Raw genomic sequence first — 13278 nt, 5'->3', positions numbered from 1 at the left:
CGGAATAAAACCCAAAAGCTTACAGCACCTGGTATTCCCAGGCGGTCTCCCATCCAAGTACTAACCAGGCCCAAACCTGCTTAGCTTCCGAGATCAGACGAGATCGGGCATAGCCAGTTTGGTATGGCCGTAAGCGAAAGCTGCTGCAAAGAGAGGGCTAATTAAAGATCAGCCACTGTAATCTCCAGTACATTATATAAATAGGGACGAAAACCCTAAAGCTTACAGCACCTGGCAATCCCAGGCGGTCTCCCATCCAAGTAGTAACCAGAACCAAACATGCTAAGATTCAGACATCGGGCATTGACTCTTTTTTTTTTTTTTTTTTTTTTTTTTTTTTTTTGCACGATTATTATATAATTAGTGAAAAAATTCCAAAAAGTAAAAAAATTTGAAAAATTTCCAAAAAGCTTTCAGCACCTGGTATTCCCAGGCGGTTTCTCATCCAAGTACTAAACAGGCATAGCCAGGTATGGCCGTAAGCGAAGGCTGCTGCAGAGAGAGGGCTATTTAAAGATCAGCCACTCTAATCTCCAGTTCAATATATAAGTAGGGAAGAAAACCCAAAAGCTTACAGCACCTGGTATTATTCTCAGGCAGTCTCCCATCCAAGTAATAACCAGAACCAAACATTCTAAGATTCAGAGATCTGGCATTGACTCTTTTTTTTTTTTTCAAGATTATTACATAACTAATGAAAATTTTCCAAAAAGCTTACAGCACCTGGTATTCCCAGGCGGTCTCCCATCCAAGTACTAACCAAGCCCAAACCTGCTTAGCTTCCGAGATCAGACGAGATCAGGCATAGCCAGGTTGGTATGGCCGTAAGCGAAACCTGCTGCAAAGAGAGGGCTATTTAAAGATCAGACACTCTAATCTCCAGTTCATTATATAAGTTCGGAATAAAACCCAAAAGCTTACAGCACCTGGTATTCCCAGGCGGTCTCCCATCCAAGTACTAACCAGGCCCAAACCTGCTTAGCTTCCGAGATCAGACGAGATCGGGCAAATCCAGGTTGGTATGGCCGTAAGCGAAAGCTGTTGCAAAGAGAGGGCTAATTAAAGATCAGCCACTGTAATCTCCAGTACATTATATAAATAGGGACGAAAACCCTAAAGCTTACAGCACCTGGCAATCCCAGGCAGTCTCCCATCCAAGTAGTAACCAGAACCAAACATGCTAAGATTCAGACATCGGGCATTGACTCTTTTTTTTTTTTTTTTTTTTTTTTTTGCACGATTATTATATAATTAGTGAAAAAATTCCAAAAAGTAAAAAAATTTGAAAAATTTCCAAAAAGCTTTCAGCACCTGGTATTCCCAGGCGGTTTCCCATCCAAGTACTAAACAGGCATAGCCAGGTATGGCCGTAAGCGAAGGCTGCTGAAGAGAGAGGGCTATTTAAAGATCAGCCACTCTAATCTCCAGTTCAATATATAAGTAGGGAAGAAAACCCAAAAGCTTACAGCACCTGGTATTATTCTCAGGCAGTCTCCCATCCAAGTAATAACCAGAACCAAACATTCTAAGATTCAGAGATCTGGCATTGACTCTTTTTTTTTTTTTTTTCAAGATTATTACATAACTAATGAAAATTTTCCAAAAAGCTTACAGCACCTGGTATTCCCAGGCGGTCTCCCATCCAAGTACTAACCAAGCCCAAACCTGCTTAGCTTCCGAGATCAGACGAGATCAGGCATAGCCAGGTTGGTATGGCCGTAAGCGAAACCTGCTGCAAAGAGAGGGCTATGTAAAGATCAGACACTCTAATTTCCAGTTCATTATATAAGTTCGGAATAAAACCCAAAAGCTTACAGCACCTGGTATTCCCAGGCGGTCTCCCATCCAAGTACTAACCAGGCCCAAACCTGCTTAGCTTCCGAGATCAGACGAGATCGGGCATAGCCTTTTTTTTTATCTTTTTATTTAACTTTCAATTCACAGTTTTTCAATTGCATTATTCCATCTGATTTACTTACATTCCATTACATTTGTATGATTCATTTTTCAATTAATCTACTTAATTTTGCATAATCATACAGCAATAAAAATAAAGAACATAAATAAAATACATGCAAATATGTTTACACTTACTTAATTGACATCAGCCATTCTCAACCAGATTATTACTCTTCACCAATTGAAACATATTTCTTCCCCCACCTTTTGATGTATGAATTTATTCGTAGTCAAAAAAAACTCTTTCCCCTCTTTATCTCCATACTTACAAATCAACTCTACATCTCTTTGTATCATTGACTTAAACATATCTTTTACTTTTATTTTTCTCCCTTCGAAATGTGCATAGTTTCTTCTTAGAACTACTGCTAGTCTGGCATGACTCAGAACAAAATTAATTAAACAAATGTCAGCTCTTTTTCTTTTCCCGAAAGTTCCAAACAAAAACAATTTCCCCCATTCCTCCTCGGTCTCGACTTTGACACCCCAGTTTTCTAGTAACAGATTTTTAAGAAACTCAAAAAAATCCACCAACGCTTCACATCTTAAAAAATAATGTAAAAAACTCTCATGGCCATTACCACACACGTCACAAATGACATTTACCTCATTATTTATTTTGTTTAACACCACATTTGTGTAAATTCTATTATGTCTTATCAGAAAGTCATTATTCTCACACTCTATACTGTTGTATTTTACATTTAAGTTTGACCATATTTTTTTCACATCTAAATCTTCAAATACTTTCTTCCACACCTTTTCTGATGCTGGCTCTTTTATAACATTAACAATTATTCTCCTGTATATATTCTTTACACTCATATTTTTAAAATTGTTTTTCTCACCATTATCATCCACATACATCTCCGGCATACATTTTTCCACATTAGATACACATTCACGTTCGATCACATTAGTCCACTGCAAAGGTATACTTGATTTAATTTTTCCATATATTTTATTTACTTTCTCTCTGTTCTCCATTCCTTCCAGATCGCACACAGTATCATAAATGCAGTTATTTTTGAGAAATCCTGGAATAACTTCATACATAATGTCCTTCACTTGTTTTATACCTCCTTCTATAAACTTACATTCATACAATGTCTTATTTTTATGTTTAATCCTTTCATTGAGAAACAGTGGTAAATTTTTAATCACCTGTATGTCTTCACACTCATACTCTATTTTGGGAAGGAACTGCCTCCATGCTTCTAATACTTCCCGATATATTTCTGGTATTCCTCCCGTCATCGATTGCTTAAAGCCCATATACCATCCATTATCCCCCATTCCTCCCACATCATCAATATATTTCCTTAAGAATTCCTTCCACCCATAATCCCATCGGCCTCCCATATATTTTATCACCGTTTTTATTCTCATCGCAGCCCTTTTTATTTCTAGGTCCATCAAGTTTAAGCCTCCCTCCCATCTCTTACCCACCAATGTTTTCTGTGCAATTTTCACACCTTTTCCCTCCCATATAAAATCACATACAATTTTATTCAATTCATTCATCACCCACCCTGGCATTTCCATTACACTCATTACATAAACACAAACTGACAACAGCAGACTATTTACTACTATTACTTTCCCATTTAATTTTAATTTCCTCCCTTTCCATGCTGCACTTGCTGTTCTTATTTTATTAATCACCCCAGTCCAGGTCACATCTCTTGCCTCTTTGCTTTCGACCCCTAAATATACCCCTAATACTTTTATATATTTTTCCTCCACTCTTATCCCTACCTCTACTCTCTCTACCTCCCCTATATACATTAATTCAGATTTATCTACATTTATTTTTGCCCCTGATGCTTTCCCGAACCTCTTCACTATCTCTAAAACTCTTTTTACACTGTTTCCTTCCCTCACTGTGATTGTGGTGTCATCTGCATATTGGTTTACAGTACACATTCCTCCATATGGCAACTCAATACCAACTACTCTTCTATCCCTCTTGATTAGAGTGGCTAGAGGCTCTACTGAAATTGCATATAATAATGCAGACAGGGGACATCCCTGTCTCACTGACCTTCCTATCTTAAACCTGTCTGTTAATACTCCATTTATTTTTATGCAACTTTTTGCTTTCTCATATAGTCTCCTCACCCACCCTATCATTCTCATTCCAAATCCAAACTTCTCTAATACCCTAAATAAGTATTTGTGTTCTACCCTATCGAATACTTTATTCCAATCTATCCCTAGTACTATTCCTCCCTTCTTATCTCGTTTCATGTATTCTATCACGTCCCTAACTGTCCCTATCGTGTCTGCTATATCCCTGCCTGGTATGCTGTAACTCTGTGTTGGTTGCACTATACTTCCAATGACTTTTTTTACTCTGTTCGCTAAAACTTTAGTCAATATTTTATAATCCACATTTAATAGACTGATTGGTCTGTAGTTCTCTATATCCAACCTATTCCCCTTTTTATGCACCAAAGCTATCACTCCCTCTACCAATCTATTTTGCACCATCCCTGTTCTTTCCATCTCCTTGAACACTTTAACTAAAATCGGTGCTACCTCTTCTCTATATGTTTTATACCATTCAATACCAATCCCATCACTCCCTGGACTTTTTCCACTTTTCAACCCCCCTATTGCCTTTTCTACTTCATTCTCGTCTATCTCCCTATCACACCATTCTGCATCCTCCTTATTTAGAATATTTTCTACGCTTTCTAATACTCCATCTATACTTCTCTCATCTACTTCTCCTCTCTTATATAATTCTCCATAGAATTCTTGAACTCTCTCCAAAATCTCTACATAATCTTTGGTTGTTTTACCCTCTTTTGTATTTATTTCATTTATATATGTTTTACTTTGTCTCCTTTTCTCTAGCCCTAAAAAATACCCTGTACATTTTTCACCCTCTAATGCATATTTTGCCTTGCTTCGTAAAATAGCCCCTCTGCATTTCTCCCTTTCATATTTTTCTAGTGCCATCTTAACCTCTATATATTTTTCCATACTGTATCCTTCTTCATCTTCAGCCTTAACTAACTCCTCTCTCAATCTTTCCCTAAGCGTACTTTCCTCCTTCTTCATCTTTCCTTTTCTTTTTTTACTATATTTTATACTAATTAACTTTATTTCCTCCCATCTCTCCGCTATTGTACCCTCTAATCCACCGTCTCCTGTATACTCATCTATCTTCTCTTTTTCCCTATTTAATAGATCCTTCATCTGTATCTCATACTCTTCATCTTCAATATACCCTGCATTCAATATCCACATCCCTCCTCCTACCTCCTCACTCCCTACCTTAATTCTGAACCTTACACTATCGTGATCACTTAAACCATTTACCTGATGTTTTATCCCGTCTATGTATCTAATCATTTCCTCCTCAACCAACACTAAATCTATTCTACTCTGTTTTAATATACCTTCTCTTAACTGCCTTCTAGTAAATTCTCTTTTTTCCGGATTTTCGTACCTCCACACATCTATTAACCCCTTTTCTCTCATTATCTCCATCAACATTCCCCTTGACTTTTCCCATCTAAATTTTACCCCCTTTCCCACATCCAATCTACTACATTTTATATTGAAATCTCCCACTATAATACATTTCCCCACAATTAATCCTTTTAACTCTTCCAAAATTTCCCTCCTTTCCACTTCTATATTTGGAACATATATATTTATTAATCTAAACTCCATATCTCTATACATAAATTCAACCACTAAAATCCTTCCCCTCTGGTCTTTATACACCTCTCTTATACCTTCTACAATATCTTTTTTAAATAATATTGCCACACCTCTTGCATTTTTTGCACCATTATTATAGTATATGTCCCCTCTCCACTCTTCTCTCATCTCCTTTACTTTATCCTCCTCCCAGTTTGTCTCCTGTATACAGATTATATCACTCCTATAAGTAAATAATAATTTTTTCATCTTGTTTTTATCCCGTAACCCATTTATATTTATTGAAGTTACAGTGGCCATGAGAGTAACCTAAAAGAAAAACAAAACAAAACCAGGAACACACGTACAATTCAAACATACATTACATACCCGCTCGCGGTTCTTTTATCTGCTCAACCTGTTCTCCGTCGATCTCAGACTTCCTCTTTGCACTCAGTCTTTTAATCTTTGTTTTCAATCCATCTTTCTTTTCTCGGTCTCCCTTTTCTCCACCTCTGCTTTCTATCACTTTCTGTGCAGTATTTTTATTTTCCTCTTGTTTACCTCTTTCTTTCACATTACTTTCATCTGTCTCCTCCTCTTCTTCGATCTCTTCCGACTGCTCCATCTCCTCCTCCTCCTCCCCATCATCCACTTCACTGAAACTTTCAGCTCTGTCCCGCCATTCCATTTTGCTTCTTCTTTCGCTATCTTCAGCTCCGTCTTTCTCTCCACCGCTCACCACATCAGTTGTTTCCTCCTCTTGCTCCTCTGTCAGAACACTGTTCCTCTTTTTACCATATTCTTGAACATCCACTCTCTCTCTCTCTAATCCCATCCATTCTTCACAATCTCTTGCATAATGGCCTCCACCATTGCACTTGAAGCACTTTAATTCAGGGCACTCTCTAATTATGTGCCCTGGCTTGATACAGAGTCTGCAAACACGTATTTGTCTATCATGGATGACACGAAAAAATTCGGTGCCTCTCAGAGTCTCAAACTTTGTGGAGTATGGTAGTGAACATACCTGTTCTGTGAAGCGCACTTTTAAGAAACGTGTCCCATCAACTATATCCGTTCCAGGCCACACCCGGCGTTTGATTGGTGAAAGTGGTCGTACTCCCCACTCATGTAGCTTGGCGAGTATCTTCTCATCCTCTAAGTACACAGGCAAATTGATAAAGGACACCACCATATCGTTATTCAGTATATCCCTGGCATGCACCATCACTCCTTTCACTCTCACTCCATCCATTAGTTTCCTCTTTGTCTCTTCATCCTTCATTGTGAGCTCATAGACCCTTTCACCTCTCACCCTGCAGCCAATCACTTCTCCACACTCCTTCTTTACTCCTTTCAGTAAATCCATCATTGAAATCTTTTCATTTCCCTCCACCTCTACCTCCACAGTCAGCTCTTTGTTGTACTTCCCTTTCAATTTTCCTTGCACTCCTCTGCTGTTTTCTTCTCCCTCTTCCCACAAATGTCCTGTGGCTTTATTTGTCTCCTGTTGCTTTTGGATCACTGCTTGTTTGACTTCACCTCTTCTTTGCTCCTCCTCTTCATTCCTCCCATTGCTACTTTTTCTCATCATGGTTTGTTCTGTTTCTTCATCTGCAACCATGCTGTGCATCTGCAGCATGCTACAAGGAAAAGAAGTAAAAAAAAGTCCCCCAGACAGCCTAAGCTGTCGGGGGAATTTATGAAGGTCAACACTGACTATCCAGCAATTAATGTCCCAAGCAAAAAAACAAATCTGAAAACCAAACTATTTAGAACCAAACAATTAATTAAACAAACAGGATTGATGCTTTCTCTCTGTGCTGCAAGCCTGTCACTTCCTGTGAGCTCTCTATCGCCCCCAGGTTGGTATGGCCGTAAGCGAAGGCTGCTGCTGCTTCTGCTTGCTGCTTTTTTATTTAAAGATCAGCCACTCTAATCTCCAGTTCAATATATAGGTAGGGAAGAAAACCCAAAAGCTTACAGCACCTGGTATTATTCCCAGGCAGTCTCCCATCCAAGTAGTAACCAGAACCAAACATGCTAAGATTCAGAGATCTGGCATTGACTCTTTTTTTTTTTTCAAGATTATTACATAACTAATGAAAATTTTCCAAAAAGCTTACAGCACCTGGTATTCCCAGGCGGTCTCCCATCCAAGTACTAACCAAGCCCAAACCTGCTTAGCTTCCGAGATCAGACGAGATCAGGCATAGCCAGGTTGGTATGGCCGTAAGCGAAAGCTGCTGCAAAGAGAGGGCTAATTAAAGATCAGCCACTGTAATCTCCAGTACATTATATAAATAGGGACGAAAACCCAAAAGCTTACAGCACCTGGCATTCCCAGGCGGTCTCCCATCCAAGTAGTAACCAGAACCAAACATGCTGAGATTCAGACATCGGGCATTGACTCTTTTTTTTTTTTTTTTCAAGATTATTACATAACTAATGAAAATTTTCCAAAAAGCTTACAGCACCTGGTATTCCCAGGCGGTCTCCCATCCAAGTACTAACCAAGCCCAAACCTGCTTAGCTTCCGAGATCAGACGAGATCGGGCATAGCCAGGTTGGTATGGCCGTAAGCGAAAGCTGCTGCAAAGAGAGGGCTAATTAAAGATCAGCCACTGTAATCTCCAGTACATTATATAAATAGGGACGAAAACCCAAAAGCTTACAGCACCTAGCAATCCCAGGCGGTCTTCCATCCAAGTAGTAACCAGAACCAAACATGCTAAGATTCAGACATCGGGCATTGACTCTTTTTTTTTTTTGCACGATTATTATATAATTAGTGAAGAAATTCCAAAAAGTAAAAAAGTTTGAAAAATTTCCAAAAAGCTTTCAGCACCTGGTATTCCCAAGCGGTTTCCCATCCAAGTACTAACCAGGCATAGCCAGGTATGGCCGTAAGCGAAGGCTGCTGCAGAGAGAGGGCTATTTAAAGATCAGCCACTCTAATCTCCAGTTCAATATATAAGTAGGGAAGAAAACCCAAAAGCTTACAGCACCTGGTATTATTCCCAGGCAGTCTCCCATCCAAGTAGTAACCAGAACCAAACATGCTAATATTCAGATATCGGGCATTGACTCTTTTTTTTTTTTTTGCACGATTATTATATAATTAGTGAAAAAATTCCAAAAAGTAAAAAATTGTGAAACATTTCCAAAAAGCTTTCAGCACCTGGTATTCCCAGGCGGTTTCCCATCCAAGTACTAACCAGGCATAGCCAGGTATGGCCGTAAGCGAAGGCTGCTGCAGAGAGAGGGCTATTTAAAGATCAGCCACTCTAATCTCCAGTTCAATATATAAGTAGGGAAGAAAACCCAAAAGCTTACAGCACCTGGTATTATTCCCAGGCAGTCTCCCATCCAAGTCGCAACCAGAACCAAACATGCTAAGATTCAGAGATCTGGCATTGACTCTTTTTTTTTTTTTTTCAAGATTATTACATAACTAATGAAAATTTTCCAAAAAGCTTACAGCACCTGGTATTCCCAGGCGGTCTCCCATCCAAGTAGTAACCAGAACCAAATATGCTAAGATTCAGACATCGGGCATTGACTCTTTTTTTTTTTTTGCACGAATATTACAACCCGAATTCCGGAAAAGTTGGGACGTTTTTTAAATTTTAATAAAATGAAAACTAAAGGAATTTCAAATCACATGAGCCAATATTTTATTCACAATAGAACATAGATAACGTAGTAAATGTTTAAACTGAGAATTTTTACACTTTTATCCACTTAATTAGCTCATTTAAAATTTAATGCCTGCTACAGGTCTCAAAAAAGTTGGCACGGGGGCAACAAATGGCTAAAAAAGCAAGCAGTTTTGAAAAGATTCGGCTGGGAGAACATCTAGTGATTAATTAAGTTAATTGATATCAGGTCTGTAACATGATTAGCTATAAAAGCTTTGTCATAGAGAAGCAGAGTCTCTCAGAAGTAAAGATGGGCAGAGGCTCTCCAATCTGTGAAAGACTGCGTAAAAAAATTGTGGAAAACTTTAAAAACAATGTTCCTCAACGTCAAATTGCAAAGGCTTTGCAAATCTCATCATCTACAGTGCATAACATCATCAAAAGATTCAGAGGAACTGGAGAAATCTCTGTGCGTAAGGGACAAGGCCGGAGACCTTTATTGGATGCCGGTGGTCTTCGTGCTCTCAGACGACACTGCATCACTCATCGGCATGATTGTGTCAATGACATTACTAAATGGGCCCAGGAATACTTTCAGAAACCACTGTCGGTAAACACAATCCGCCGTGCCATCAGCAGATGCCAACTAAAGCTCTATCATGCAAAAAGGAAGCCATATGTGAACATGGTCCAGAAGCGCCGTCGTGTCCTGTGGGCCAAGGCTCATTTAAAATGGACTATTTCAAAGTGGAATAGTGTTTTATGGTCAGACGAGTCCAAATTTGACATTCTTGTTGGAAATCACGGACGCCGTGTCCTCCGGGCTAAAGAGGAGGGAGACCTTCCAGCATGTTATCAGCGTTCAGTTCAAAAGCCAGCATCTCTGATGGTATGGGGGTGCATAAGTGCATACGGTATGGGCAGCTTGCATGTTTTGGAAGGCTCTGTGAATGCTAAAAGGTATATAAAGGTTTTAGAGCAACATATGCTTCCCTCCAAACAACGTCTATTTCAGGGAAGGCCTTGTTTATTTCAGCAGGACAATGCAAAACCACATACTGCAGCTATAACAACAGCATGGCTTCGTCGTAGAAGAGTCTGGGTGCTAACCTGGCCTGCCTGCAGTCCAGATCTTTCACCTATAGAGAACATTTGGCGCATCATTAAACGAAAAATACGTCAAAGACGACCACGAACTCTTCAGCAGCTGGAAATCTATATAAGGCAAGAATGGGACCAAATTCCAACAGCAAAACTCCAGCAACTCATAGCCTCAATGCCCAGACGTCTTCAAAATGTTTTGAAAAGAAAAGGAGATGCTACACCATGGTAAACATGCCCCGTCCCAACTATTTTGAGACCTGTGGCAGAAATCAAAATTGAAATGAGTTCATTTTGTGCATAAAATTGTAAACTTTCTCAGTTTAAACATTTGCTATGTTATCTATGTTCTATTGTGAATAAAATATTGGCTCATGTGATTTGAAAGTGTTTTAGTTTTCATTTTATTAAAATTTAAAAAACGTCCCAACTTTTCCGGAATTCGGGTTGTATATAATGAGTGAAGAAATTCCAAAAAGTAAAAAATTTTGAAAAATTTCCAAAAAGCTTTCAGCATCTGGTATTCCCAAGCGGTTTCCCATCCAAGTACTAACCAGGCATAGCCAGGTATGGCCGTAAGCGAAGGCTGCTGCAGAGAGAGGGCTATTTAAAGATCAGCCACTCTAATCTCCAGTACAATATATAAGTAGGGAAGAAAACCCAAAAGCTTACAGCACCTGGTATTATTCCCAGGCAGTCTCCCATCCAAGTAGTAACCAGAACCAAACATGCTAAGATTCAGAGATCGGGCATTGACTCTTTTTTTTTTTGCACGATTATTATATAATTAGTGAAAAAATTCCAAAAAGTAAAAAATTGTGAAACATTTCCAAAAAGATTTCAGCACCTGGTATTCCCAGGCGGTCTCCCATCCAAGTAGTAACCAGAACCAAATATGCTAAGATTCAGACATCGGGCATTGACTCTTTTTTTTTTTTTGCACGATTATTATATAATGAGTGAAGAAATTCCAAAAAGTAAAAAATTGTGAAAAATTTCCAAAAAGCTTTCAGCACCTGGTATTCCCAAGCGGTTTCCCATCCAAGTACTAACCAGGCATAGCCAGGTATGGCCGTAAGCGAAGGCTGCTGCAGAGAGAGGGCTATTTAAAGATCAGCCACTCTAATCTCCAGTTCAATATATAAGTAGGGAAGAAAACCCAAAAGCTTACAGCACCTGGTATTATTCCCAGGCAGTCTCCCATCCAAGTAGTAACCAGAACCAAACATTCTAAGATTCAGAGATTGGGCATTGACTCTTTTTTTTTTTTTTTTTCAAGATTATTACATAACTAATGAAAATTTTCCAAATAGCTTACAGCACCTGGTATTCCCAGGCGGTCTCCCATCCAAGTACTAACCAAGCCCAAACCTGCTTAGCTTCTGAGATCAGATGAGATCGGGCATAGCCAGGTTGGTATGGCCGTAAGCGAAAGCTGCTGCAAAGAGAGGGCTAATTAAAGATCAGCCACTGTAATCTCCAGTACATTATATAAATAGGGACGAAAACCCAAAAGCTTACAGCACCTAGCAATCCCAGGCGGTCTCCCATCCAAGTAGTAACCAGAACCAAACATGCTAAGATTCAGACATCAGGCATTGACTCTTTTTTTTTTTTTTTTTTTTGCACGATTATTATATAATTAGTTAAGAAATTCCAAAAAGTAAAAAATTTTGAAAAATTTCCAAAAAGCTTTCAGCACCTGGTATTCCCAAGCGGTTTCTCATCCAAGTACTAACCAGGCATAGCCAGGTATGGCCGTAAGCGAAGGCTGCTGCAGAGAGAGGGCTATTTAAAGATCAGCCACTCTAATCTCCAGTTCAATATATAAGTAGGGAAGAAAACCCAAAAGCTTACAGCACCTGGTATTATTCCCAGGCAGTCTCCCATCCAAGTAGTAACCAGAACCAAACATGCTAAGATTCAGAGATCGGGCATTGACTCTTTTTTTTTTTGCATGATTATTATATAATTAGTGAAAATTTTCCAAAAAGCTTACAGCACCTGGTATTCCCAGGCGGTCTCCCATCCAAGTAGTAACCAGAACCAAATATGCTAAGATTCAGACATCGGGCATTGACTCTTTTTTTTTTTTTTGCACGAATATTATATAATGAGTGAAGAAATTCCAAAAAGTAAAAAATTTTGAAAAATTTCCAAAAAGCTTTCAGCACCTGGTATTCCCAAGCGGTTTCCCATCCAAGTACTAACCAGGCATAGCCAGGTATGGCCGTAAGCGAAGGCTGCTGCAGAGAGAGGGCTATTTAAAGATCAGCCACTCTAATCTCCAGTTCAATATATAAGTAGGGAAGAAAACCCAAAAGCTTACAGCACCTGGTATTATTCCCAGGCAGTCTCCCATCCAAGTAGTAACCAGAACCAAACATGCTAAGATTCAGAGATCGGGCATTGACTCTTTTTTTTTTTTTGCACGATTATTATATAATTAGTGAAAAAATTCCAAAAAGTAAAAAATTGTGAAACATTTCCAAAAAGCTTTCAGCACCTGGTATTCCCAGGCGGTCTCCCATCCAAGTAGTAACCAGAACCAAATATGCTAAGATTCAGACATCGGGCATTGACTCTTTTTTTTTTTTTGCACGATTATTATATAATGAGTGAAGAAATTCCAAAAAGTAAAAAATTGTGAAAAATTTCCAAAAAGCTTTCAGCACCTGGTATTCCCAAGCGGTTTCCCATCCAAGTACTAACCAGGCATAGCCAGGTATGGCCGTTAGCGAAGGCTGCTGCAGAGAGAGGGCTATTTAAAGATCAGCCACTCTAATCTCCAGTTCAATATATAAGTAGGGAAGAAAACCCAAAAGCTTACAGCACCTGGTATTATTCCCAGGCAGTCTCCCATCCAAGTAGTAACCAGAACCAAACATGCTAAGATTCAGAGATTGGGCATTGACTC

General features: G+C 39.1%; 7 non-coding genes across 7 annotated transcripts; all 7 read right to left on the bottom strand.

The window, feature by feature from the left end:
- Positions 1-16: 16 nt before the first annotated feature.
- LOC132137972 (5S ribosomal RNA) lies at positions 17-135 on the bottom strand. Its single transcript, XR_009432288.1, has one exon. It is a non-coding gene; the product is annotated as a 5S ribosomal RNA (ribosomal RNA).
- Positions 136-711: 576 nt separating this feature from the next.
- Positions 712-830, bottom strand: LOC132138194 (5S ribosomal RNA). Its single transcript, XR_009432499.1, has one exon. It is a non-coding gene; the product is annotated as a 5S ribosomal RNA (ribosomal RNA).
- Positions 831-914: 84 nt separating this feature from the next.
- LOC132139183 (5S ribosomal RNA) lies at positions 915-1033 on the bottom strand. The gene has a single exon (XR_009433413.1). It is a non-coding gene; the product is annotated as a 5S ribosomal RNA (ribosomal RNA).
- Positions 1034-1605: 572 nt separating this feature from the next.
- Positions 1606-1724, bottom strand: LOC132138193 (5S ribosomal RNA). The gene has a single exon (XR_009432498.1). It is a non-coding gene; the product is annotated as a 5S ribosomal RNA (ribosomal RNA).
- A 6014-nt stretch (positions 1725-7738) lies between these two features.
- LOC132138192 (5S ribosomal RNA) lies at positions 7739-7857 on the bottom strand. Its single transcript, XR_009432497.1, has one exon. It is a non-coding gene; the product is annotated as a 5S ribosomal RNA (ribosomal RNA).
- A 227-nt stretch (positions 7858-8084) lies between these two features.
- LOC132137743 (5S ribosomal RNA) lies at positions 8085-8203 on the bottom strand. The gene has a single exon (XR_009432068.1). It is a non-coding gene; the product is annotated as a 5S ribosomal RNA (ribosomal RNA).
- A 3469-nt stretch (positions 8204-11672) lies between these two features.
- On the bottom strand, positions 11673-11791 carry LOC132138363 (5S ribosomal RNA). Its single transcript, XR_009432659.1, has one exon. It is a non-coding gene; the product is annotated as a 5S ribosomal RNA (ribosomal RNA).
- Between the last annotated feature and the right edge of the window lie 1487 nt (positions 11792-13278).

Source organism: Carassius carassius, unplaced genomic scaffold (assembly GCF_963082965.1).
Source record: "Carassius carassius unplaced genomic scaffold, fCarCar2.1 SCAFFOLD_57, whole genome shotgun sequence".
Taxonomy (NCBI): Eukaryota; Metazoa; Chordata; class Actinopteri; order Cypriniformes; family Cyprinidae; genus Carassius; species Carassius carassius.
Note: the sequence above shows the minus strand (reverse complement) of the source record. Positions and strands in the feature narration are given on the sequence as shown.